This window comes from Giraffa tippelskirchi, chromosome 11 (assembly GCF_054371585.1).
Source record: "Giraffa tippelskirchi isolate mGirTip1 chromosome 11, T2T-mGirTip1v1.2.pri, whole genome shotgun sequence".
NCBI classification, from domain to species: domain Eukaryota; kingdom Metazoa; phylum Chordata; class Mammalia; order Artiodactyla; family Giraffidae; genus Giraffa; species Giraffa tippelskirchi.
Window position 1 is genome coordinate 131,024,356 of NC_137285.1, and position 25,869 is coordinate 131,050,224.

The window sequence follows — 25,869 nt, forward strand, 5'->3', positions numbered from 1 at the left end:
GTCAAAGCTATGGTTTTTCCAGTGGTCATGAACGAATGTGATATTTGGACCATAAAGAAGGCTGAGTGTCAAAGAATTGATGCTTTCCAATTGTGGTGCTGGAGAAGACTCTTGCGAGTCCCCTTGAGGTGGTTCAATCACTAAGTCGTGTCCAACTCTTGCTATCCCATGGACTGTAGCCTGCCAGGCTCCTTTATCCATGAAATTCTCCAGGCAAGAATACTGGTGCGGGTTGCCACTTCCTTCTCCAGGGGATCTTCCCAACCCAGGTATCCTTCATTGCAGGCAGATTCTTTACTGACTGAGTTACATGGGAAGCTCTGAGAGTCCCTTGGACAGCAAGATCAAAAAGTCAATCTTTAAGAAAATCAACCCTAAATACTGTTTGGAAGGACTGATGCTGAAGCTGATGCTCCAATACTTTGGCCACCTGATGTGAAGAGCTGACTCACTGGAAAAGACCCTGATTCTGGGAAAGATGGAAGGCAACAGATGAAGGGGATGGCATAGGATGAGATGATTAGATAGCATCATAGACTCAATGGACAGGAATTTGAGGAAACTCCAAGAGATAGTGTAGGACAGAGGAACCAGGCATGCTGCCGTCCATAAGATCGAAGAGTCGGACATGATTTAGTGGCTGAAAACCAAATAATAGCCCTCCGATTCTTTCAAAACTGAAGTCCAAAAAAATATAACATTCACTTATTCATGTCAAAAAATGTTTTTTATGCCTGGGTAGATTTAATTTCTTCAGAAACTGCAATCTGAGGTGAGTACTACAAGAAAATTTATGTGTGTGTTTTATTTTTAGCAACTCAAAACTGAATTAGCACAACCAAAAGCCTTTTATATGTCTCATTTGTTAAGGAATCAAGAGTTCATTGAATAATCATGCCACAAATCCCATAGCAATGCAATTTTAAAAATGAACCAACCCCAGCTCCAGGCAAAAATGTATTTTTGCAACCCTATACCTGACATTCAGAAAGACCAGAGGAGTGATTCCTTAGTGAATGAAGGAGACAAGAAAGAAGAAAATATTCTTGATTGTCACCTCCCTGTGACCTCTGCCATTTATTGTAGTTATGTGGAGTCCATCAACTGTGCATTTAAAATAAATTAGCCAATAAACTAATTTTGGTAAATGTGTTTACCCTTATGGTTGTTGAGAGGGAGGGGATCTACCTAGTCATAATTTCTCTTTTCTCAGAGAGGTATTCAATGGTTTGCAATGATGGCAGTCTTTATCACCAATATTATTTACTGATGTGTCTTTTATTTCCAATCCATCATATTCAAAACTTAATTTTCATTTCCCTTTGAGTTCTGCGATCCCGGTCACCCGTGCTGCATTGGATGCGGCATGATCTGAGCAAAACTGCACCAAACAAAGTAGTGTTCACCAAAATTGTTGTCTGCTTCCGGGGCACGTGGATATTAACACTTTCCAGTTGCCTAGTACTTAAGGGGAGTCATGTGACTAGATCTGGTCAAAACAATATGGACAATGAAAACAGATATAAGTCTTTCCTAGGCTGAAGCAGTTTAAAAAAAAAAATCACTGAGACAAACTCCAGCAGCTCGTCCCTCTTGGTTCAATGAGCAAGATCAGCCAGAATCCTTGAAAATCAATGTGGCGAACGGGGCCCTTTCCATTGCATATTAATACAAATTAAGCCCTTTTATTTTTAGGCACTGAGATTCAGGGGTTAACTTGCTAGCCCAGTACAGTCTAGCTCATCCTGACTAACTTCTTCTGTGAGAAGAAGGCTTCTTCCTTCCTCTGTGAGCAAGGATTTTTGCTTGGTTGCTACAGTGCGTATCAACATGGTCATTCAATTTGGGATTGTTGGAACTGTGAAATTAGCTCTTTTTAGGAAACCTTAACATCATTTCCATTTGTTTCAGCGAGAGAATCACTCTTCACAGATTCTTGGATCAAAGCTTCAGTTGCTCCTGAAATCTGTATTTTAGGCACCTCCTGAAGAGTCATACATCTGGCATGCACTTCCAAAGACACTCCTGTGTTTACTGTGGCCCTTGATGTCATGTGCCTTGAGTAACATTTGTTCCACTGCATCCCTTTTGGCAAGAGCAGCATCTATTCTGTTTTTTTCAGAAAGGTCCTTCTTAAAATTTAGCAGTTTAATATGCTTGTTCATTTGGCTCCATTCCTCTTCAAACATACCTAGAGCTCACACTGCTTGCAGGAGCCCAGGGCCCATTTGTTTTTCACTTCCCATTGGTTTTCTGGATCAGATGTTTGTTTTTCAAATGCTCCTCTAGATTTTGAAAAGTATAGTCTCCCAAAGTAAGATACATGAAATAAATGAATCCTGTTCAAACAAATACTCTCATTTTTCATCCCTCTGACTTGGATTACCCTATTCTGAAGGGTTCTAACATCAACTTTAAATATGCATTGATTAGCTCCCTGTTGATGTATTTCTAATTTGTTTTGACTTTCCTTAATATCCTAATTCTGTAACTTTCTTGAGTATGTTCCCTGAGGACAGAGACAGTTGTTAAATCTTCAACTCTAGTAGCCATGTTATATAAAATCCCATCTAATACTGCTGGGGTCTTTCATGCTAATCTTCTGGTCTTTCCTATTGGGGTTCTGAATAAATCTTCTCTTTCTTCTTCCCTCTTACTGTCTACTGTCAAACCAATTTCAGGAACAAAGAACTGCTTGGAATAAAGAGGAGTTTATTTGGGGTTTGTTAGTACGGCAGCCTGGAAGACACAGATTCAAAAAGCACTTTACTCGTGTTCCATCAGATTACAAAATGGAGGAAGATAATAAAGGTAAAAACTGCAAGGCCACAGTTAGTCACAAGAGTTGTTTATCAAGAATCATAATTGCAACTGGCAAGAAATAAGAGTGCTTGTTAAGCAAGGGTGGATTGGGGTCTGATATAGTTGCATGGGGTGAGATGCAAGGTTGTAGCTAACAGATACTCTTTTAAAAACAGCTGGAGTTCTTGAGTTAGGTATAATTCAAGTTTTCAGTGGGGCAGACATGTCTGAGACCAGGTCCTCAATGGCCACCCATCTCCATTTTTTTATGCCTGAACTACGATTAATCAATTATAATTCTGATTTGTCTTCACTATCTTGGACTGTAAGAATCATTTTTTTCCTTTCACATACCACTAGTTTGGTCCTACTGGAGAAGGAAATGGCAACCCACTCCGGAGTTCTTGCCTGGAGAATCCCATGGACAGAGGAGCCTGGCAGGCTACAGTCCATGGGGCTGCAAGGGTCGGACACGACTTAGCGACTAAACCACCACCACCAGTTTGTTTCTAATATCTTAGTTTTTAAGATATTTTTAACTTCTTCACTACCTCAATCAAATAGTTTCTATTTATTTTACTTTCCATCATTCACTGCTTCTGCACTGAAATAAAATTAAATCATATTTTTCAAACCCTCTAAATCATCTGTTGTGTCTTAAGAAAATGATTCCCAAAGACAGCACTGTAGGTACAGGCCATTTTTGACTACTTACTTAGTCTTTGGTTATTTAATAATTTCATTGAGTTGGTTTTCTTCCCCAGCTCTAGGCATTAACTTGATAATAGGAGGGCTTTTATTCCTTTATGTCAGTTAATTAAATCAAATTAAACCACTGTCTCAGAATTATACATGCTTATTAAACCTGAGTGTTTCAGACATATTTACTAAAGTCTAAGGGCACACACACATACAAGTCACAGTCACATGAATTTATCATGCACAAGCCCCTTATGTTTCCTGCATCTAACCCTGAAGACTCTAAAACAACAGGTAGAACAGAATTTGGATCAGCTACTCTAAAAAAACCTGCTTATTTTTGGTGTTAAATAGTTTAAGCTAGAAGTTCATACAGATCTTCCTTGACTTACAATGAGTTTATGTCTTAATAAACCCATCATAAATAAACTAAGGTTTCTACCAAATGTGTGCTGCTTTTGCAACAACGTAAAGTTGAAAATTGTTAAGTCAAGCCATGATAAGTCAGGGACCATCTGCACAAATTCTGTTATTATACATGGAATGTAGCTGTCTCTTCTAGCTGGCAGTTATGTATAACAAACATTATAAAAAAAAATTGCTTTTAAAAAGGGGCAAACAAAAGTGTTTTTCCTATGGTAGACACAAACTACTATATGGAAATTATCAAAAATGTATTTTAAGTATAAGTGATTCTAGACACGGAACAGTGAGCCAAGAAAGAGTTAAATACATGGCCAAAGGCAGGCAAATATTCGTCCTTGTATATTAGGAAGAGGATAAATAACTTGATTAACTTTAAACACTGATAAGTATTCATGTTACAATTCCTAAATGAATCAGTATGAGACTAAAAATTTAGTATCTAATTTTAAAACCAGTAAAAGAAAAAAAAATGTATTAAAAAAAAAAGAGGCAAGAAAGAAAGAAAAAAAGAAATACAAAGATTTCCTTTGTATTTCTGGACAGCAAAAAGTGTCCAGCCCATGAATGCCATACTCCCACCCTCCCATAATTCCTCAGTAGCTCCCATCCTAACTACCTACCCTCTGATATGTGTTTTATAGATGTTATTTCAATTATTCCTCACAGAAAATTGGTGAAGCCATAATCTATCTATCTATCTATCTATCTAACTTTTGTTGTTGATGTCATTTAGTTGCTCAGTTGTGGCCAAATCTTTCACATCCCCATGGACTGTAGCCCACCAGGCTCCTCTGTCAAAGGGATTTTCCAGGCAAGAGTACTGGGATCTTCCTGACCCAGGGATCAAACCCACAGGTCCTGCATAGGCAGATGGATTATTTACAGTCTGAGCCACCATGGAAGCCTATCTATCCTTTATAGATGACAAAACAGAAATTTTAAGAAGTTCAGCAATTTCCTCCAAGTTGCACAGAAAGTAAACACTGGTTCCAGACCTAGAAGCTTCAGTTTCTTCATTTCCTTCCAACCATATGCCATAATTTTGTGTTGTGTGCATGCATGTATGTTAAGTCACTTCAGTTATGTCAGACTCTTTATGAAGCTCTGGACTCTACCCTGCCAGGCTCCTCTGTCTATAGGATTCTCCAGGCAGGAACACTGGAGTGGGTTGCCATGCCCTCCTCCAGGGGATCTTCCTGACCCAGGGACTGAACCCATATCTCTTATGTCTCCTGCATTGGCAGGTAGGTTCTTTACCACTAGTACCACAGGGGAAGCCCTTGTGTTACGCAGTTCTGTTAAAATCTGACATAAATACTGTCTTGAACTTTACCTGGAGCCTGAGGAGGGGCTTAATTTAGCATTGATATTTATCCTTGCTAATATGTTCTTTTCCTGGCAGTCAACTCATTGGAGGATTAGAGCCTCAACCTCAGTTTTAATGGTAAGAAGACAGATGCTGTCTTTTCTTCCTCGTGCCACTGTAAAGTCTACTTATCATAAGCATTGGGAAGGTACTATTGGAATCATGATTATACATCCAAAAATCTTTCCTCCCATCAAAAAAAAAAAGTAAGAAAACCTGATTTCCCAGGCCTTAGAGTAGCCCTTTCTACACTGTGTGTGTGCGTGTGTGTTCAGTTGCTCCGTCATGACCAACTCTTTGAGACCCCATGGACTGCAGCACACCAGGCTTCCCGGTCCTTTGCCATCTTCCCGAGCTTACTCAAACTCATATCCATCAAGTCAGTGATGCCATCCAGCCAGCTCATCCTCTTTGTCCCCTTCTTTTGCCTTCCATCTTTCCCAGCATCAGGGTCTTTTCTAATGAGTCGGCTCTTTGCATCAGGTGGCCAAATTATTGGAGCTTGAGCTTTGGCATCAGTCCTTCGAATGAATATTCAGGATTGATTTCCTTTAGGATTGACTGGTTGGATCTCCTTGCAGTCCAAGGGACCCTCGAAGGACTTTCTACATTGTAGAGAACCTGAAAATGGTTACTTAGGAAAAGAATGGGAAAGCTTTACCAGGAAGAATCCAAAAGATTCACAAAATATTTACTGCCCTGTTTTCTGCTGTGAAGTACTTGCAGTTCACCTTAGTTTTAGTCTCAGAAATACCTGCAGCATACAGCAGCCTTTGATTATTAAAGAAGCAAATGCTTTGATGACCTACTCATGGCCCAGGGAATGTATCTCTGCCAATCAATCTCCCCCCATCCCTTCCCAATCATCCCCACAAGGAGTTGGTAAAGCTGTGGTCTTACTTTTTACCAGTTCATTATATATCCAGAATTTGAAATCTATTCCATGATGAAAAGCATAGAAATATTTTGTTATATGATAACTAAGAAAAGTTTAGGCATTACCTTGAAAAATTTAGGTGGATATTTATAAGCCTGGATAAAAACAATATATTTTCTTAAAATATTATTAATGTTTAACTCTTGGAATAATTTGTGTATGCTAGATATTTTCCATTTGTGTCCCTGGATCAGTCTCCACCTTTCATCCTGCTCTGTCTCCCAGGATTCTGACTCCTATTGACCACACAGAAGGACTCCTTAGCTCATTCGTTTTCAGTTGAGTGGAGTGAACAGGGGTCACTAAGCAGAGAGCACAAGAAATAAGAGGCTGAAAGAGATCAAAATTGGAGTGTTTATTCTCTCTGTTCCCTACTTTCTGAGCACCACAGGTTGGCTGTTTCTTTTTACCAAAGGCTCCAGCTCCTTTTTGATGGTCCTCACCATACAGCTAACCCCTTGGATAGAGTAACTACTTCTCATCCTTCCATCGTCAAACTTAGGGATTGTAAAGGCATCCTACTATTGCCCGTACTGGAGAATTTACTAGCTTTCACTGCTTTTCCCAACCCTGTCAACAAATCTTTCAAAGTTTTATATATATATATATATATATATATATATGTTTATATTTTATATATATGTATATATGTGTATGTCATATGTGTATATGTTATATATGTTTTATATATATATATATAGCTTTCTTACATGACCCGTGATGAGTATGCCATCCTCATGGCACATAGTTGGAAACTTGATTGATGCATAATGCAAAAAGTATTTAGTTGTACTTAGTCTAAAGTTAGTAAAGGAAAATTCAGGGGTTAATTACTACTCAAAGACAAAATAAAAATATTTGATCTTAGTTTGAATTGGATTTCTGTCATTTCATAGAAGTTTTAGAAAAGTTCATTGAACTTTTGACACATCCTTTCTTTCAAGGGTGAGATATTTTCCTAGAGGGCTGTTTTAACAAAAAAGGTAGATGAAATAGAAATTGGTTCAGTGACTGGAAAACCAGCAATTGAACACATTTGGACTCTAGTGGCTTTTGAATTGTGTCTATGTAGCTAAGCTAAACTGTGTATCCTAGAATTTTCTTGCCTGTATATTTTTCTTTCTTCCTTTTTTTTTTTAATTAGCATTGGCTTTAAGAGAAACTTTCTGATATCTGGAAGGCAGAAGTGAAGCAGCAGCCATTCTGCTGTGAATAGAGATGTACAGCCGGGAGCTGTGGCAAATGACACACACCTTCATTAGTTTGCTGGTTCACCTTGTTGGTATGGGGCAGTATGTGGGCCCACAGCTCCTTCAACTTCAATCAGATTTCTCCTTCAGTTTTTCTGAATCCTGGGTCAAGTTCAATGGTACCAGTGTCTTTTACAAGCTGCCTACATCATCAAGATTGATGTAGAGAAGGTTTTGAGAGACAAGTGTTAATTTCAATTTGTTTTCATAGATTCCAGTTTGTCCCTACTCTTCCTAATTTTATGTACAGTTTTTTTTTCCTTGTCAATTACTGTTTCTGTGAATTTGTGGCATCTTTAGGCTCCCACTGGACATAGAGGCAATTTCCATAGACTTTTTCACCAGTTTCCAGAATTGTGTACGGTCTAATTCCCATTATATTAAATTCCCTTCTTCCATATCACTCAAAGTGACTGTGTTCACTTGACTGAATCAACTGATCCACTGGTTGTCTTCTTTTCTCCCCCCTTTAGTAGCATGGGATCAACATGATTGAGTAGATAACAAGGAATAGTAGAATCTAACCAGGATGCTATAATCAGTGTTTAACCTTGTTCGACCATGAAATTAAAGAAAGACAAAGAAAAACAGCTTAAAGTTGAGAAGTTTTTATTTCAAGAATAAACCCCACCCCTCTCCCTTAGCCTCAGATTTTCAAGAGCAGCTTGGAATTTAAGTTTTTGTGACTGTTTTTCTCCATCCCATGGACAAAATACAAGAGTTTTGTTCAGTGTTTAGGAAAGGAGACAGGGAGACAATTACTAATAATTTTCACTGGAGTTATTGAGCAAACCTTATGCTTCTCCCCCCACCCCCGACCCCCCCACTTAGATTCTTGTCATTGTCAAGTTTAACTTCCAATGCTTTACTCCCAGATAGAATTTCACGCTCAGTTAGCACATGCTACCTTTGCAGTTGACAGCAGTGATCCACCTGGAACAGCCCAGCAACCCTCTGCTTGGTCCCAGAAAGCTACAGAAATAGTCTTCTTTGTCTCCTCCATTCTCTCTAGGTCATTTAACAGCAACAGTTCCTTTTCATTCTTCTCCTTTTTGAATGGTGCTTTTGTGAGCTGAAGTCTTGATGTAGCTGTCACAAACCTTCCACTTCAGAGGTTAAACTACAAGATCTAATGAGGGAAAATTATTTTTAGCTTAGCCTCTGGCACTATAAATTCCAGGAAATTTTTGAATTAAACTTTGTGACTTTATAGGAAAAAATAGCAGGCTGCCAACCTGTCTTTTAAAACTCTTTCTCTTTCTCCTTTTTAATAAAATTTCATGGTTTTTAAAATACTATTTTAAATTTCTTTTCTTGGCAACTGCATGGCAGTTTAACCCAGCAAAAATTATCAGACATTTTGGTGTATTTGCCTTCTAACTGAGCCTCTGCCTCTGACTACTGACAAACCAGCAAAGTACACTACCCACGATCAATGCTTTGTGAGCATGAACTCTGTTGTCTTCTCTTCATAGTGGAAAACAGAATTTACCCCTTAAGTCTAATATTGGGACTGAAAGAAAAAATATGTATACCATCACTTTATCCTTAAAAGTTGAGGTATTTCTCCTGAGGTAGAATTCCATCCTAACTCAGAGTCAATAAATAAAATAGAAGCTGAGTCATAACAGAAACAAGCTCAATTGTGAATCACTCGGGGATTTCTCCTCTGCAATATGGCTTATCTAAGCCCTAGGCTTAGTCCCACCTTTGGACTTGTCACAATTTATTAACAACTTCACCAAAGAGGGAAGAAGAATGGAAGAGACAGAAAGAAAAAGTAAAGAAAGGCCTTGTATGTAGGTTGATGATCTGGAAATAAAATATTTATTGTACAACTACTATGTGGGAAATAGATGGGGAAACAGTGGAAACAGTGTCAGACTTTATTTTTTTGGGCTCCAAAATCACTGCTGATGGTGATTGCAGCCATGAAATTAAAAGACGCTTACTCCTTGGCAGGAAGGTTATGGCCAACCTAGATAGCATATTTAAAAGCAGAGACATTACTTTGCCAACAAAAGTACGTCTAGTCAAGGCTATGGTTTTTCCAGTGGTCATGTATGGATGTGAGAGTTGGACGATGAAGAAAGCTGAGCACCGAAGAATTGATGCTTTTGAACTGTGGTGTTGGAGAAGACTCTTGAGAGTCCCTTGGACTGCAAAAAGATCCAATCAATCCATCCTAAAAGAGATCAATCCTGGGTGTTCATTGGAAGGTCTGATGTTGAAGCTGAAACTCCAATACTTTGGCCACCTAATGCGAAGGGTTGATTCATTGGAAAAGACCCTAATGCTGGATAGGATTGGGGGCAGGAGGAGAAGGGGACGACAGAGGATGAGATGGTTGGATGGCATCACTGACTCGATGGACATGGGTTTGGGTAGACTCCGGGAGTTGGTGATGGACAGGGAGGCCTGGCGTGCTGCAATTCATGGGGTCGCAAAGAGTCGGACACGACTGAGCGACTGAACTGAACTGAACTATGTGCAAGGCAATGGGGGTTATAGGGATAATAAAATTATTACAGATCATCAGGGAAGAAAGCAAAAAGTTACAGCTATAAAGTTAATTAGCACTACTTGCTAATCGTGTTACAAGGTGGACTTTTATTTTCAAGAAATTTAAAATATGGTTGATGGGAAATAGTGGGCCTCATGACTGACCAAGGGTGACTATCACTACTCTTTAACACCAGGGAAGGGAATATTCCAGGTAAATCTTGCAGTGAGCATGGAAAGTCTCCTGAGTTAAAGTGGCTATTGTGTATAAAAACTATATAACTAAGGATGGAGATGGACTAAGAAACAAAGAAAGACAAGTTTATACAAACAAGATAGAGATCTTGGAGTATTAGTTTGGTTGTTAAAAAGAGGTGCCCATATTTTATTCCTACTATGGGAGAAGGCAATGGCACCCCACTCCAGTACTCTTGCCTGGAAAATCCCATGGACAGAGGAGCCTGGTAGGCTACAGTCCATGGGGTCGCTAAGAGTCAGACACGACTGAGTGATTTCACTTTCACTTTTCCCTTTCATGCACTGGAGAAGGAAATGGCAACCCACTCCAGTATTCTTGCCTGGAGAATCCTAGGGACAGCGGAGCCTGGTGGGCTGCCGTCTATGGGGTCGCACAGAGTCGGACACGACTGAAGCGACTTAGCAGCAGCAGCAGCAGCAGCATGGTAGAATCAGGATGCCAGTCATCATATTAAGGGCAACATTTATTATTTTTTATAGCTCAGGCATTGTGCTGCATCCTTTACATCCTTCATCAGATTTATCCTCAAATAAATATCACCGTCATTTTACAGAAGAGGAAATAAATGATTGAAGGGTTTAAAAGCCTTGGTTGACCAGGCAGTGGGTGGAAAAACTTAGACTCAAACCTTAGATCAATCTGATTCCAGAACTTGTGATTTTAATACTAAAAATAAAGAGAATGACTCAGACAATAACACTATTGTACCATTGTGAGGGAATTCCCTGGTGGTTCAGATGGTAAAGCGTCTGTCTGCAGTGCAGGAGACCCAAGTTCGATCCCTGGGTTGGGAATATCCCCTGGAGAAGGAAATGGCAGCCCATTCCAGTACTCTTGTCTAGAAAATCCCATGGACGGAGGAGCCTGGTAGGCTACAGTCCATGGGGTCGCACAGAGTTGGACATGACTGAGCAACTTCACTCACTTACACCATTGTGAAATTAGGTAGTAAGATGAAATTTCATGAAATATGAAAACAGAATTTAAATTGAGTCTTGAAGGATGGGAGAAGCTGAGTAGGGATACAACCTATTGTGTGAAAATGACCTGCATGAATAAAATTATATAGGCAAATAAAGAAGGAGTGTTTGGAATCAGTGAGTCATTAGCCTGGAACTTCTCAAAAGATTTGTGTATTGATGACATCCATTATTTATGGATACCATTTATCTACAAAAATTTGCTACTTCAACATTTCCCTAAAATACTACCTAATTTTTAGTTGTTTGTAATAGAAAAATATCTTCTTTTTTTTTTAATGTGTTTTTTTTTTTTTTTTTTACAATATTGTAGTAGTTTTTGCCATACATTGACATGAATCAGCCATGGGTTTACATGTGTTCCCCTATCTTCTTGAATCTATTAAATTGAAGGTAGGAAGATAGAAAAAAATTGCTGATTTATAAGAAATTTCTCATTGGGGAGCTTGATTATGTCAATGAGCAAATATAAATTTCAGATAAATGTGAAGTATGTATGTTGGTATTATTACTATTATTATCAGAATTTTTTAAGAATAAATAAAATCCCTACAACTTACTCAAAATAAAACCAAGTCTCTATTTACAAATATTTACAAGGCCATTTTGGAATGTCAAAGTTCAAAATAGATTTAGAACCAAATTATGTTCTACTTTTTGGCTTATCTGATTTTAAAAAAAAAAGAAAAATCTCCAGAAGAAACTCAGGGAAAGCCTAGAAACAAGAAATCTTGCTTTGAGAAAAAAGAAGCTCTTAACGATATTTTGACAGGAGTTCATTGTGGTGAGGCACTCACAATTGAAAAAGAGAAGCAAAAAATAATAATTTAAATACTTTTATTAATTATACCCAGCAACAAGTATGGGGCTTCCCAGGTGGTGCTAGTGGTAACGAACCCGCTTGCCAATGCAGGAACTGTAAGAGATGCTGATTCCATCCCTGGGTGGGGAAGATTCCCTTCAGGAAGCCATGGTAACCCACTCCAGTATTCTTGCCTAGAGAACCCCATGCACAGTGGAGCTTAGTGGGCTATATATGTAGTCCATAGGGTCACAAAGAGTCGGATACGACTGAAGCAACTTCGCACAGCAACCTGCATAGAGCTGCCATAAGCAAAGTGGATCTGAAGTAGGCTGAAGGTCTGGAGGTCGCTGCTGAAAAGGCTCCATGTATCAGAACCTCAAGGCTCCTAATTCAACATGGCTGCCAGCGTTACTCATTAACGTCAAGTAGATCTCGGAATAAGAATGATGTCATGGTAGTATTTCTACTGGAACTTTGGATCTTTGCACTAACCTTATGTTCTGTGACTAAAACTGCAGAAAACCTTTTGTTTCTTTATATAAATCTAGCTTTGTCACATAGTCATAAGAATTTGTAGTACTCACTTGACCCAAAAGAACATTAGCAGGATCTTGACCAGTGATTAAGGAGTTGTTGATGAATAAATTTTCCCAACAAAAATCCCTGTGATTGTAAATAAAGCTGCATTTTCTTTGTTTGGAAAGAGTAATTTTCTGCTCTATGATTTAGAGGTGAAGACAGTGTCATAACATTAAAGACAAAGCATGATGTCTTGGATTGATTTCCTGATGTGGTGTGTTAATATGTTTTTTCCTCAGAAGAATGTCAAATAAAAAAACCATATCTGTTTATCTGGCACTACAGCAGGTACTGAAGTCCTCAAGTAAAAAACAATAGCTCACAATAGATTTAATTTGCTCACAAGAGAGTACAGGCTACTGAATCAATCAGTACATTTAAGGAAAATTTCAGTGCCTATAATCAGAATCAATGGAGTTGTTTTAATTGATCTGGGAATGTTAATTAGGGTCCTCATTAAGATACATCTGGAGAAATGATCAACTTTCTAAATTCTAAAAAAAAAGGAGATCCATGGGATTCTTTAGTTAATGTCAACAAATATGAAAATTTAGGGGAAATGGTCATTTTTATTTTACTTCAGGTTAAATAGTACTTACTCAGAAAGACAAACAAGGAACTATAGCCTAGTAAATGTCAAGTCATTTTCTAATTCTCAGAAACCAGATTTCCACACAGAGTCACAAGTCTGGCTAGGCCTGGAAGCAGTGGGGGAACCAGCCACAGGGTTACTGGAGAGCAGAGGCCAAGTGCAAGCCTGGCAGAGGCAGCAGGTTACAGAAGGCTGGCACTGGGTTGGAGAGAACTTAAACCAGAGGAGGTTTTTATATTAAAGCCTAGACATACTCCTTTGTTTCCAAATATCTTGGCTCTTAAAAAAGCCCTATCCTCTTTTATTTTAGTTATAGAGTTTTGGAACTCTGATATCACCTTTATTTTACTGATCTTTCTGGCCAGACCAGAGTTCCCACAAAAGACTCATGCTATAAGAGTGCATAGCTACTCTCTCCTTGGCAGTAAAAAGGTGTCTTTAGAACAATAGACCTTATCCTTTCTCCTCATCTGGTTCCCCAGCATTCACAGAGCTAAAAAATGACACTTAAACTTATCAGTAATGGTGCCTCAAAAGTTGCAGTCCTTCTTAAAAGAGCATAAATAGAGGGTAGGGTTTACTCATTCTGACATGAAGGGCTTGGGGTCTCATCAAGGCATTGGTACCTTGAAACACCACTTGGGGTGATTCTGATACATCTTAGGGAAATAAGCATCCTTCCTTCCTTCCCCTGCTCCCCTGTTGAGCCTCTCCTATCAGGGAGCTGTGTGTTCTCAAGCTGGTATGGTGCTATCTTATGAACAGGCAGAAGAACTGTAAGTTAAAGCCAATGACAAGCATAGGCACAAGTGAGAAAGAAATACATGAACTATCCTGGACTTCCCTGTGCTTGCCAATGCAGGAGACACAGGTTTGATCCCTGGTCTGGGAAGATTCCACATGCCTTGGAGCAACTAAGCCCATGCGCTGCAACTACTGAGCCCACAGACAAAAATAAAATGTGAATAAACACATCTTTTAAAAAATTGTCACGTATAAAAAAGAACTATTTCATGTTTGATAACTTTAAAAACAACAACAGTACTGACATAGCCATCATTAAAAAAATAGAACTCTGTTTGACTTTATACTTATTTTATAATATAGCTTTGTCTTGCTTTGGAAATATACTGTATGTGGCCAAGATGGCAGGGGTAATTTTATGGCTTTAATATTTAGAGTCGTAAAGTTCTTAATCTTGTCTTGGTTTAGCGTCAGAAACTCAGTCTAGGCAAGTGCCCAACAGACTCTATTTAGATGGTCTTAGAGTACTAGAACAGTGGTAACGCTGAGGCTTCCTCAAAAGCAGACAGGCCCCCAGATACACAGTCTTCTAAACACGTTGGCATACTTAGACTTCAAATAGAAAGCCGTGACTCAAGCTTTCCCAGTTTGCACTGTATAATTACAAAAGGGTGGCTCCCAAGAGACAGCATATAGATGAAGTGTATGGTAAAATACCATACGAGTTGACTGGACAACATCATAGTCTACCTCAGGTGATATACCTTCCAACTCTGTCATGACCCATGGGCCGCCTTGAAGTGTAGGCTGAAGAACAATCAATTCTTAGATCCATTCTGCTTTTTAATAGTCCTTTATCTGAGAGGAGGTTCTCTCTCTTGCTGTCCAATATAAATAGCATCTGAAGAAAAGCTGTTATTAAGAGGTTGGGCAATGAGCTCACCCTTCCCATCACACCAGACATTGTTTTTTTTTTTTTTCCTTTCACTTCTGGGGTACCTTATTTCAGTATTTGCAGATGCTCAGTGAGGTTAAAACCCAGCTTTCAGGAACCTGAAGTAAGAGAAGAATGTTCTTTTCTGGAAGACTTCAATATCATCTTAATCTGTTCTTGCTATTGTTACTACAACTTTTTGCTTTCAAATACTCTCAGTCTTACAGAAAAGTTGTAAGAGTAGTACAAAAAACCATATGGTACTCTCACCCAGAGTCCACAGTTGTTAATACTTTGTAATTCTTGCTTTATCATAATAGGTGTGTACATGTTTGTCCTATAATAATTTTTCTGAATAATTTGGCAAAATGTTGCAGCCATAATGCTGCTTTACTGTTTAATGTTTAGCATGCATTTTTGAAGAAGAATATTATCTTGCTTAGCCACAGTATAATTATTAAACTAATGTAACCAATAATAGCACTATATATTATCTAATCTATAGATCCTAAACACATTCTATCAGTCTTCAGAAATAATTTCCTTTGCTGCTATTCCCGGGTCCAATCCAGGATCAACTATTGTTTGTCAAATTTTCTTTGTCTTCCATGATACTCAGTTCAGTTCAGTCGCTCAGTCGTGTCCGACTCTTTGCGACCCCATGAATTGCAGCACGCCAGGCCGCCCTGTCCATCACCAACTCCCGGAGTCTACCCAAACCCATGTTCGAGTCGGTGATGCCATCCAACCATCTCATCCTCTGTCGTCCCCTTCTCCTCCCGCCCCCAATCCTACCCAGCATTAGGGTCTTTTCCAATGAGTCAACCCTTCGCATGAGGTGGCCAAAGTATTGGAGTTTCAGCTTCAACATCAGACCTTCCAATGAACACCCAGGATTGATTTCTTTTAGGATGGATTGATTGGATCTCCTTGCAGTCCAAGGGACTCTCAAGAGTCTTCTCCAACACCACAGCTCAAAAGCATCAATTCTGCGGCGCTCAGCTTTCTTCACCATCCAACTCTCACATCCATACGTGACCACTGGAAAAACCATAGCCTTGACTAGATGGACTTTTGTTGGCAAAGTAATGTCTCTGCTTTTAAATATGCTATCTAGGTTGGCCATAACCTTCCTGCCAAGGAGTAAGCGTCTTTTAATTTCATGGCTGCAGTCACCAGCAGCAGTGATTCTGGAGCCCCAAAAAATAAAGTCTGACACTGTTTCCACTGTTTCCCCATCTATTTCCCATGGAGTGATGGGACCAGATGCCATGATCTTAGTTTTCTGAACGTTGAGCTTTAAGCCAACTTTTTCACTCTCCTCCTTAACCTTCATCAAGAGGCTCTTTAGTTCTTCTTCACTCTCTGCCATAAGGGTGGTGTCATCCGCATATCTGAGGTTATTGACATTTCTCCTGGCAATCCTGATTCCAGCTTTTGTTTCTTCCAGCCCAGCGTTTCTCATGATGTACTCTGCATATAAGTTAAATAAGCAGGGTGACAATATACAGCCTTGACGTACTCCTTTTCCTATTTGGAACCAGTCTGTTGTTCCATGTCCAGTTCTAACTGTTGCTTCCTGACCTGCATACAGTTTTCTCAAGAGACAGGTCAGGTGGTCTGGTATTCCCATCTCCTTCAGAATTTTCAACAGTTTATTGTGATCCACACAGTCAAAGGCTTTGGCATAGTCAATAAAGCAGAAATAGATGTTTTTCTGGAACTCTCTTGCTTTTTCGATGATCCAGCAGATATTGGCAATTTGATCTCTGGTTCCTCTGCCTTTTCTAAAACCAGCTTGAACATCTGGAAGTTCACGGTTACGTATTGCTGAAGCCTGGCTTGGAGAATTTTGAGCATTACTTTACTAGCATGTGAGATGAGGGCAATTGTGTGGTAGCTTGAGCATTCTTTGGCATTGCCTTTCTTTGGGATTGGAACGAAAACTGACCTTTTCCAGTCCTTTGGCCACTGCTGAGTTTTCCAAATTTGCTGGCATATCGAGTGCAACACTTTCACAGCATCACCTTTGAGGATTTGAAATAGCTCAACTGGAATTCCATCACCTCCACTAGCTTTGTTTGTAGTGATGCTTTCCAAGGCCCACTTGACTTCACATTCCAGGATGTCTGGCTCTAGGTGAGTGATCACGCCATCGTGATTATCTGGGTCGTGAAGATCTTTTTTGTACAGTTCTTCTGTGTATTCTTGCCATCTCTTCTTAATATCTTCTGCTTCTGTTAGGTCCATACCATTTCTGTCCTTTATCGAGCCCATCTTTGCATGAAATGTTCCTTTGGTATCTCTAATTTTCTTGAAGAGATCTCTAGTGTTTCCCAATCTGTTGTTTTCCTCTATTTCTTTGCACTGATCGCTGAGGAAGGCTTTCTTATCTCTCCTTGCTATTCTTTGGAACTCTGCATTGAGATGGGAATATCTTTCCTTTTCTCCTTTGCTTTTTGCTTCTCTTCTCTTCCCAGCTATCTGTAAGGCCTCCTCAGACAGCCATTTTGCTTTGTTGCATTTCTTTTCCATGGGGATTTTCTTGATCCCTGTCTCCTGTACAATGTCACGAACCTCTGTCCATAGTTCATCAGGCACTCTGTCTATCAGGTCTAGTACCTTAAATCTATTTGTCACTTCTACTGTATACTCATAAGGGATTTGATCTAGGTCATACTTGAATGGTCTAGTGGTTTTCCCTACTTTCTTCAATTTAAGTCTGAATTTGGCAATAAGCAGTTCATGATCTGAGCCACAGTCTGCTCCCGGTCTTGTTTTTGCTGACTGTATAGAGCTTCTCCATCTTTGGCTGCAAAGAATATAATCAATCTGATTTCGGTGTTGACCATCTGGTGATGTCCACGTGTAGAGTCTTCTCTTGTGTTGTTGGAATAGGGTGTTTGCTATCCATGATACTAACATTTGAGAAAAGTACAGGACAGCTTTTTTTTCTTTTAATGTCTCTCATTTGGGGCTTGGTTGATGTTTCCTTGTGATAAGATTTAGGTGGCTCAGTTTAAGAAGGAATATTACAAAAGTGAAGTAACCTTATTAGCATCATATAGAGGCACATGGTGTTTGTCCCATTAATGGTGGTAAATGTAATTGCTTCCTTAAGATGGCATCTGTCAGATCTCCATGGCAAAGTTACTGGATTTCCCCCTTATAATTAATAAATAACTTTGAAAAGATACTTTGAGACTATGCAAATGCTGTTTCTCAACAAATTTTACCCAGCAGTTTGATGATTTTTGCCTAATTCAATTGTTACACTGAGGGTTGCCAAGTTATAATTCTCAAACTCAATTATTTATTCTATATTAGTTTTTTCTGTTTTTTTTTTTTACTTCTTTTTCCCCTTTATGTTTATTATGAAAAAACCTAGTCCTGGATGCAAGGTATGCTCATTATTACTGAGGTGTCATAATTCTAGAATTTGGGTGGGAAAATAAATGCAATGTGTATATATACAAATATATGTATACTATTATTGCATATTTATACCTATATAGCCTTTCTTTAAAACCAAGAATTCATACCGACACTTCCAATTCAAATCCAACAAACATCAAATGCTTAATTTTCATTTTCTCTCTTTTCATATGCTAATATTCTTTTTTACTTATTTGATCAATCCTAGAATATAGAAAGGGCTTCCCTGGTGAGGTGGCTCAGTGGTAAAGAATCCACCTGCTAATGGAGGTGTTGGGGGTTTAATTCCTGGGTCAGAAAGATCCCCTAGAGAAGAAAATGGCAACCCACTCCAGTATTCTTGCCTGGGAAATCCCATGGACAGCGGAGCCTGGCAAACTACAGTCCACAGGATCGCAAAACAGTCAGACACTACTTAACGATTAAACAAAAATGCTGGTCTAGAGTTTCCTTTTTTTGTTTGGCCTTCATCTGATCATTAAAGATTTGGTAGAATTTCCTTATATATTCACTTAGGTCTCATTAACTTTCTCTACTTCTTTTAGACAAATTAATAAATTTGGGACAGTAAACATTTCTAGTGTATTATTTATTTAATTTATAAAAAATTAAAAAGGCAGTTCAGCCCCAATGATCTGTAGGGCCCAGGGTAAGAACACAAATGGAGATCTACAGAATATGGATCTAAATATTTCTAAATACTTCAGAACTTTAAACCAAGCAAAACAAACTGTGAAAAAATACATTTTAATCTTTCTGCTTTGACAAAAATATCTCCATAAGGACCTATGAAGTCAGATTTGAGTTTAGAATTATTGTATGCCTCACCATTCTATTCTGGATCATAATGGGAAAGAGAGGTGATAGCAGAGCTTTTATTCTTCTAACCACACTCAGCATACATATGCATATATACCTAAGGCCGCAGGATCAAACTTTGTCTAGATTCTTCTATACCTCACTGTCTCCACAAAGAGCTATCTCTTGCCCACTCCTTGAACAGTTTGTTTTTAGGAATACTGGCCTGGGAAGAAGGTCCCAAAAACCTTTGGAAATGAATGTAGGTTCTATTGAACATGATATTTTAGAGCTCAATGTAATGACAGCATTGTCAAAAATGGGTCACGAGTTTGGTGTTCTATGTCTACTGGGACCTGTGAAATCTTTGTCTCTTGGAAAGTGGGGTGGCTAGAGGAAGGCCATTGTGATCCTATAGAGTCTAAGGACTATCCTTGCTAAGTCTAAAGGCAGTAATGCAGTGATATTAAATATTGAATTTGTGTGTTTTGCCTACATGTGTATATGTGTGTTCTATGAGAACACTGAGAATGCAGACATTGAGATTTTCATTTCATTACTAGTAGTAAATCTCTTTGAAGAACAATTTGACTATACATAATATTAACCTAGTAATTACACATTTGGGAATCTAATTTAGGAAATAATGTTAAGAAACTAAAAGCTTTAGTTTTGAATATGATTATTGTAGAATTATGTATGATGACCTAAGTGGAAAGGAGTAGAAATGTCCAAATACTGAGATTAGCTAAGTAAAGTATGATGTTTTCACAAAGTAGGATATTATTTAGACATTAACAACTAAAATTCTCATTTGAAAAACTGTATAATCCCACAGTATAATGCTTATTTTATAATATTAAGTAAAAATAATATACATATACTGAATGTAATTGTATATATAATTTATTTAAACTGAGTTAAAAATCATCTTTTCATAGAAATAAAGGAAAGGATACAAATTCTGCAGCATATCACTGTTTGTGTTTAGATGTTAACACTAAGGATAAATTATTTTTCCTGGTTTGCTTTTCTGAGTTTTCAGATTTTCTTTCCTAAGAATGTATTATTATTATAATGAATAGAAACATGATAAGAAGGTCAGACCCACTTATTTCTAAGGTCCTTTCCAACTCTAGCATGGAAATACTTTTATAGCTGAATAATGAAGCTCTTGCTGTGTTCTTCACTCTTGTTCCTATCTCTGCTCCATGTATATTAATCCAGGATTTATAGCTGATGCTTGTCTTGAAATAAATAAACATTAGCTAAGCTCTCAAATGGATCCTGAAATTTTGAGGCAGAATCCTGTACTGGGAAGCCAGTTTCCTCAAAGTCAGCATTCATTAAATGTATCAGTGATAAATTTGGACAATGAGTAGATTGGTCTGAGACCTTGATCATTAATGTAAATTTGCATTCCCCACATTGCCAGAGATTTTGTTCCAGCTCAAAAACATACTGGATGCAGTAAGGTTATCTAGAAGGAGTTTAGAAATAGCCTTGGCAAGCAAATTTTTTGTTTGCACCATTTCTTCCAGGACTACTTCTTGCTCCTGATGAAAAATGGAATCAATCTACCAAAAATATTTTAATATTACAAAGTAGATATATAGTATATCTTTTTGGATTTTAAAACCTCTGCAGAGGTAATAATCTGCCTGTAGTTTAGGTCTATATTGGAATCTGAAATTTCTAAAACAAAGAAGGCAGTGACACATCCTTGCAGGATTCTGAGAACTGAAGGCATCACCGGACTCAGCACAGACTTTAAAATCAGACAGAACTGTATTCAGATAGAAGCTTCATTATTTATTATCTTCCCAACTTTATACTGGTTATGGATTATACTTCTGCAAAATGTAAATAATCTTTTCTTATCTTGTAGGCTTGTCAATAATGTTAAATGATGTAATTTTAGAAAATATATAGTAGGAGTTCAATAAATTTAAAATTTAGTAATCATCTTCATTGTCTAGTGATGTGGATTCCCACTATTATAACATAAAAAGTCAATATTAAAATGTTAACATTTGCAGAACCCAATATTGGAAGTGTTCTACTAATAGAGCACTGATGACGAAACCATTGTTCAACTATGGATTCTTACACTGAAGCATTGGCTGAAAGCTCAAACATTAAGAAATGATAAACTAGAGAAAAGATGGTGATGTGATTGGTAGCAATGGATTTGGGGGCCTCAAAATTATAACACTAGCTATGAGGCTGAAATAAGAAGGAAAAAAGATAGGAAATTATATATATATACACATGAATAAAGTTAGATTTAAATATAATTTAGGAATTCCCTGGTGGTTCAGTGGTTGGGAATCCACCTGCCAATGAAGGAACACAGGTTTGATCCCTGATCCAGGAAGATTCCTCACGCTGTGGGACAACTAAGCCCATGCATCACAACTACTGAGCCTGCGCTCTAGAGCCCATGAGCCACAATTACGGAAGCCCATGTTCCTAGAGCCCATGCTCTGCAACAAGAGAAGCCACCACAATGAAAAGCCAGTGCACTGCAGCTAGAGAGTAGCCCTGTTCATCACAACTAGAAAAAGCCCACGCAACAACGAAGATCCAGTGCAGCCAAAACTAAATGAATAAAATAAAAATTTACAAAAGTTCCAATACAGTTAGAAGGTATAACAATAAATAAAAAAAAACATTTGATTAATAAACCATTATTGGTTAATAGGACACAAGCCCTTGAATTTAGGTTTTGGAAGAATTTTGTCCTGACTAATTCTAAAACTTGATTTACTTATGTAAAGTATATAGTCACCTTCTTGGTATAATTTTCATATGATAAGCTAGGTAAAACATAACTTCTTCATAGTTTTATTATTGACATTGCATAAAATAATAATTTTAAAGTGCCCAGCCAAATGCTTGGGACCAGTAGGTGCTCAATTATAGCCCCTCTAAAATGTTGATAGCAACTCTAGAATAAAACTCTCTCCATGAAGATAGATATTGAATGTTAAAACAAATGCCTCAATATGCTGCTGCTGCTAAGTTGCTTCAGTCGTGTCCGACTCTGTGCGACCCCACAGACGGCAGCCCACCAGGTTCCGCCATCCCTGGGATTCTCCAGGCAAGAATACTGGAGTGGGTTGCCATTTCCTTCTCCAGTGCATGAAAGGGAAAAGTGAAAGTGAAGTCGCTCAGTTGTGTCCGACTCCTAGCGACCCCATGGGTCTGCAGCCTCCCAGGCTCCTCTGTCCATGGGATTTTCCAGGCAAGAGTACTGGAGTGGGGTGCCATTGCCTTCAGGCAATGAGAAAAATCTAAAACAGGAGAGATGATTTCTGATAACAGTTTTTTTTTTGCTGTACTGGCCTGAACACTTCTTCCTAGAGTTCTGATGTACATCACGCAGGACTGTGATGATGAATCATCTTCGAGGCTGTAATTTCATCCTGGGGGTGCTTCCTGATGCAAACAGTATCTGGGGTATTACACAGATAAGAAGATGCAGGGTAGAAGTAGTGCTCCCATGCTCTTACCAAAGCGTATCAGACTCTTCCACTCAGGTACAGAAACCCAGACCATCTATGAGACTGTGGCTCCCTAGATGCTTATGTGAACATCAACACCACTTTTAGGAACTTCATAAGCACCGCCTTGGTTGTCCTTAGAACATACAGCTGTGACCCTTATTAGGTTATTAGCCTCTGTTAATAACCTAACAGAGGTTATTAACAGCCTTATTAGCTCTGTGGCCTTACCTAAGTCACTTCTACAAGTCTCATTCAGAAAATTGAAACAAAATTTCCCATCATGCCTACTGTAAAGGGTCAACAAATGGGAAAACAAAACGCAATATTCTTTATAACATATACTTTTACTTTCAGAAGCAAAGACATTATCTTTTAAGGATTTTTAAATAATGTTAAGAAATATGGCCTTACAGACATAGCCAATAGCTAACTAGTACAGGCATGCTAAGTCACTTCAGTCGTGTTTAACTCTTTGTGATGCTATGGACCATATCCTACCAAGCTCCTTCGTCCACTGGATTCTCCAGGCATGAATACTGGAGTGGATTGCCATGCCCTCCTCCTGGGGATCTTTCTGACCCAGGGAATGAACCCACGTTTCTTACATCTCCTGCATTTGGCAGGCAGGTTTTTTACCTGGGACGCCCAACTAACTAGTAGGGGCAATGAATGAAGCTGCTAAAACTTGGTGAATATAACTGAAAACCTTTGGAAATCATGAGCTCTTCTGTGACTCTTCCTTTCCTGGCATCTTTCTTTGGTCTTTGTGTTGTTTGGATTTAGCTACTGGAGACTTGAATTCATTTTCCTAACTGATATTTTATTATAAGAATGCCTCCAACTATATCTAGCAAGAAAAAAAAAAAAGCAATAGAGAGTAAAGATGAAAAAGAAAGGAGAGAAAGAAAAAGGAGTGACAGAGTTTCTCAAGAGTGCTCCAAGGCCCCAGCTTAGGAGGGTGGTTCTCACTTTACCTATTCTTATATTTTATATCTTAGGACCCAATGAGCAGTTAATCAAACATAATGGCTCCCACAGTGAATGAACCGATATTGTCTTTTGCCCAGTAGCATACTTGCATGTTTATTGGTTATTCTAGGAAGATATTTATCATTCACTAAAAGTTTTAAGGGTAAACAGTTCAGTTCAGTTCAGTCGCTCAGTCGTGTCCAACTCTTTGCGACCCCATGAATTGTAGCACGCCAGGCCTCTCTGTCCATCACCAACTCCCGGAGTCTACCCAAACCCATGTCCATCGAGTCGGTGATGCCATCCAACCATCTCATCCTCTGTCGTCCCCTTCTCCTCCCGCCCCCAATCCCACCCAGCATTAGGGTCTTTTCCAATGAGTCAACCCTTTGCATGAGGTGGCCAAAGTATTGGAGTTTCAGCTTCAACATCAGACCTTCCAATGAACACCCAGGATTGATCTCTTTTAGGATGGATTGATTGGATCTCCTTGCAGTCCAAGGGACTCTCAAGAGTCTTCTCCAAGCACACTAGAAATATGTAAAATACTCAAGAAGCTATAAAATATTACTTCTTGACAGCAAGATATTTTATAAAGCTATTGAATCTGGTGGGCAGGGCTGTCAGTTAAACATGAAGATTAAATCCTCAACTGGCAATGGATTTTTATGCATTGCCAAGGACAGAAGCGTAAGAGGTCATGTTAAGAAACATTGTATCTGCAGAAAGTGGTGCAGCAAAATACTTATGAAGTATTAGCTGAAGTGGGAAGTGCAAACAGCCAAGAACAAAGGGACTACTGCAAGGTAAAAGGTCACAGTTGCTTTTATAGGAATGGTCCACAGAAGACAGCAGGCTATATTCACAAGAAGCTATCCATATATGAAGAAAGTGAATTCTTAGCAATTGCTATGAGATCTCTTGCCCATGATTGTCATGTAGTTTGCACAATTCTCAGATCACTATTGACTTATTATCAGTACACGGAAGCAGATTGACACCACAGGAGTTTAACATCCTTTTATATGCACATGATGTCAATATGCTAAGACCCACCACAACAGGCCATGATTAAATCACTATTTCTCTAACACATAGATGAAGAAACTAAGGTTCAGAGAAGTCATAGAACAAGCAAAAACTGATGCCAGTTAGAATGCAAATCCAAATCAATTAAACTCCAAAGACAGTTCCCTTCATCAGCTTATTATATGTGTATAGGTTCCTATTCATAACAAAATGTGAGCCAATAGATAGGAAGAGAAGGTTGTGGAACATTAGAAAAGTTACTCAGATTTTCTTAATTTTAGGGTTTTGGGTTTTTTAATGTTTTCAAAGGAATTAATGATAACATTTAAGGTATACTGACATTAAATAATAAAGGCAAAAAGAAATTTTCCACATTTTTAGCATTGTTTTAATATCAGTATATAATTATTTTCGATACCTGGAACAAATGTAGAAATTCAGTACATTTCAATAACTTACTTATCAAATATCTCCAAATACTTATGTTCAGGTATGAAAGGATTAATCCTAAATAGGACAGGTATGATCCTAAAACTGGGAAAAAACAAAAAAAAACAGAACACAGTACATTGGAAGATAAAATACAATGGGGATGGCTGTAGAGGCAGAGGACATTTTCCCAACATTGCATCATCACTGTTACTACTAAATTCCGAATCTAAGAGTGAGAACATTAAAACTGTCAGAAATGTTTTATGCCTAGGGGCTTCCCTGGTAGTTCAGAGGTTAGGACTTCACCTTCTAATGCAGGGGGGTGTGGGTTTGATGTCTGGTCAGGGAGCTAAGATTCCATACACCTCATGGCCAAAATACTAAAACACAAAACAGAAACAATACTGCAACAAGTTCAATAAAGACTTAAAAAATGGTCCATATTAAAAAATCTTTAAAAAAGAATGTTTTAGTGCCTAAAGACTGTCAAAAATAAGTGAATTATCTGTGTAAAGCACAAAGAAAATAGTATTATATTGTCCAACAAGTGTAAAAAGATCACACTGCTTTGTTTATTTCTTCAACTAACTTTGTATTTGTTTGTTAGAAATTATGCTTGGAAAGAAGGCTAAATAAGACAAATGAAATTTTTGTCCTAGTTGAGCTCCATTCTAATGGAAAATATAGAAAATCAATACAATTTTTATAATTTATGATCTTGTAAAGTGCTATGAAGTAAATAGAATTTGAACAATTTTGGTATTTCAGATAGGAGACTTATAGGATGATTTTTCAGAAAAGAGACTAGATGGCTGACATGTT

At 38.3% G+C, this 25,869-nt stretch overlaps 1 long non-coding RNA gene across 1 annotated transcript in view; it reads right to left on the reverse strand.

The window, feature by feature from the left end:
- Positions 1-8,529: 8,529 nt before the first annotated feature.
- The window catches only part of LOC145526859 (uncharacterized), a 58,276-nt gene continuing 40,936 nt past the window's right edge, over positions 8,530-25,869 (reverse strand). The window contains exon 3 of the long non-coding RNA XR_014069244.1: positions 8,530-8,609. This is a non-coding gene — a long non-coding RNA (uncharacterized LOC145526859). The remainder of the gene's footprint in view (positions 8,610-25,869) is intronic.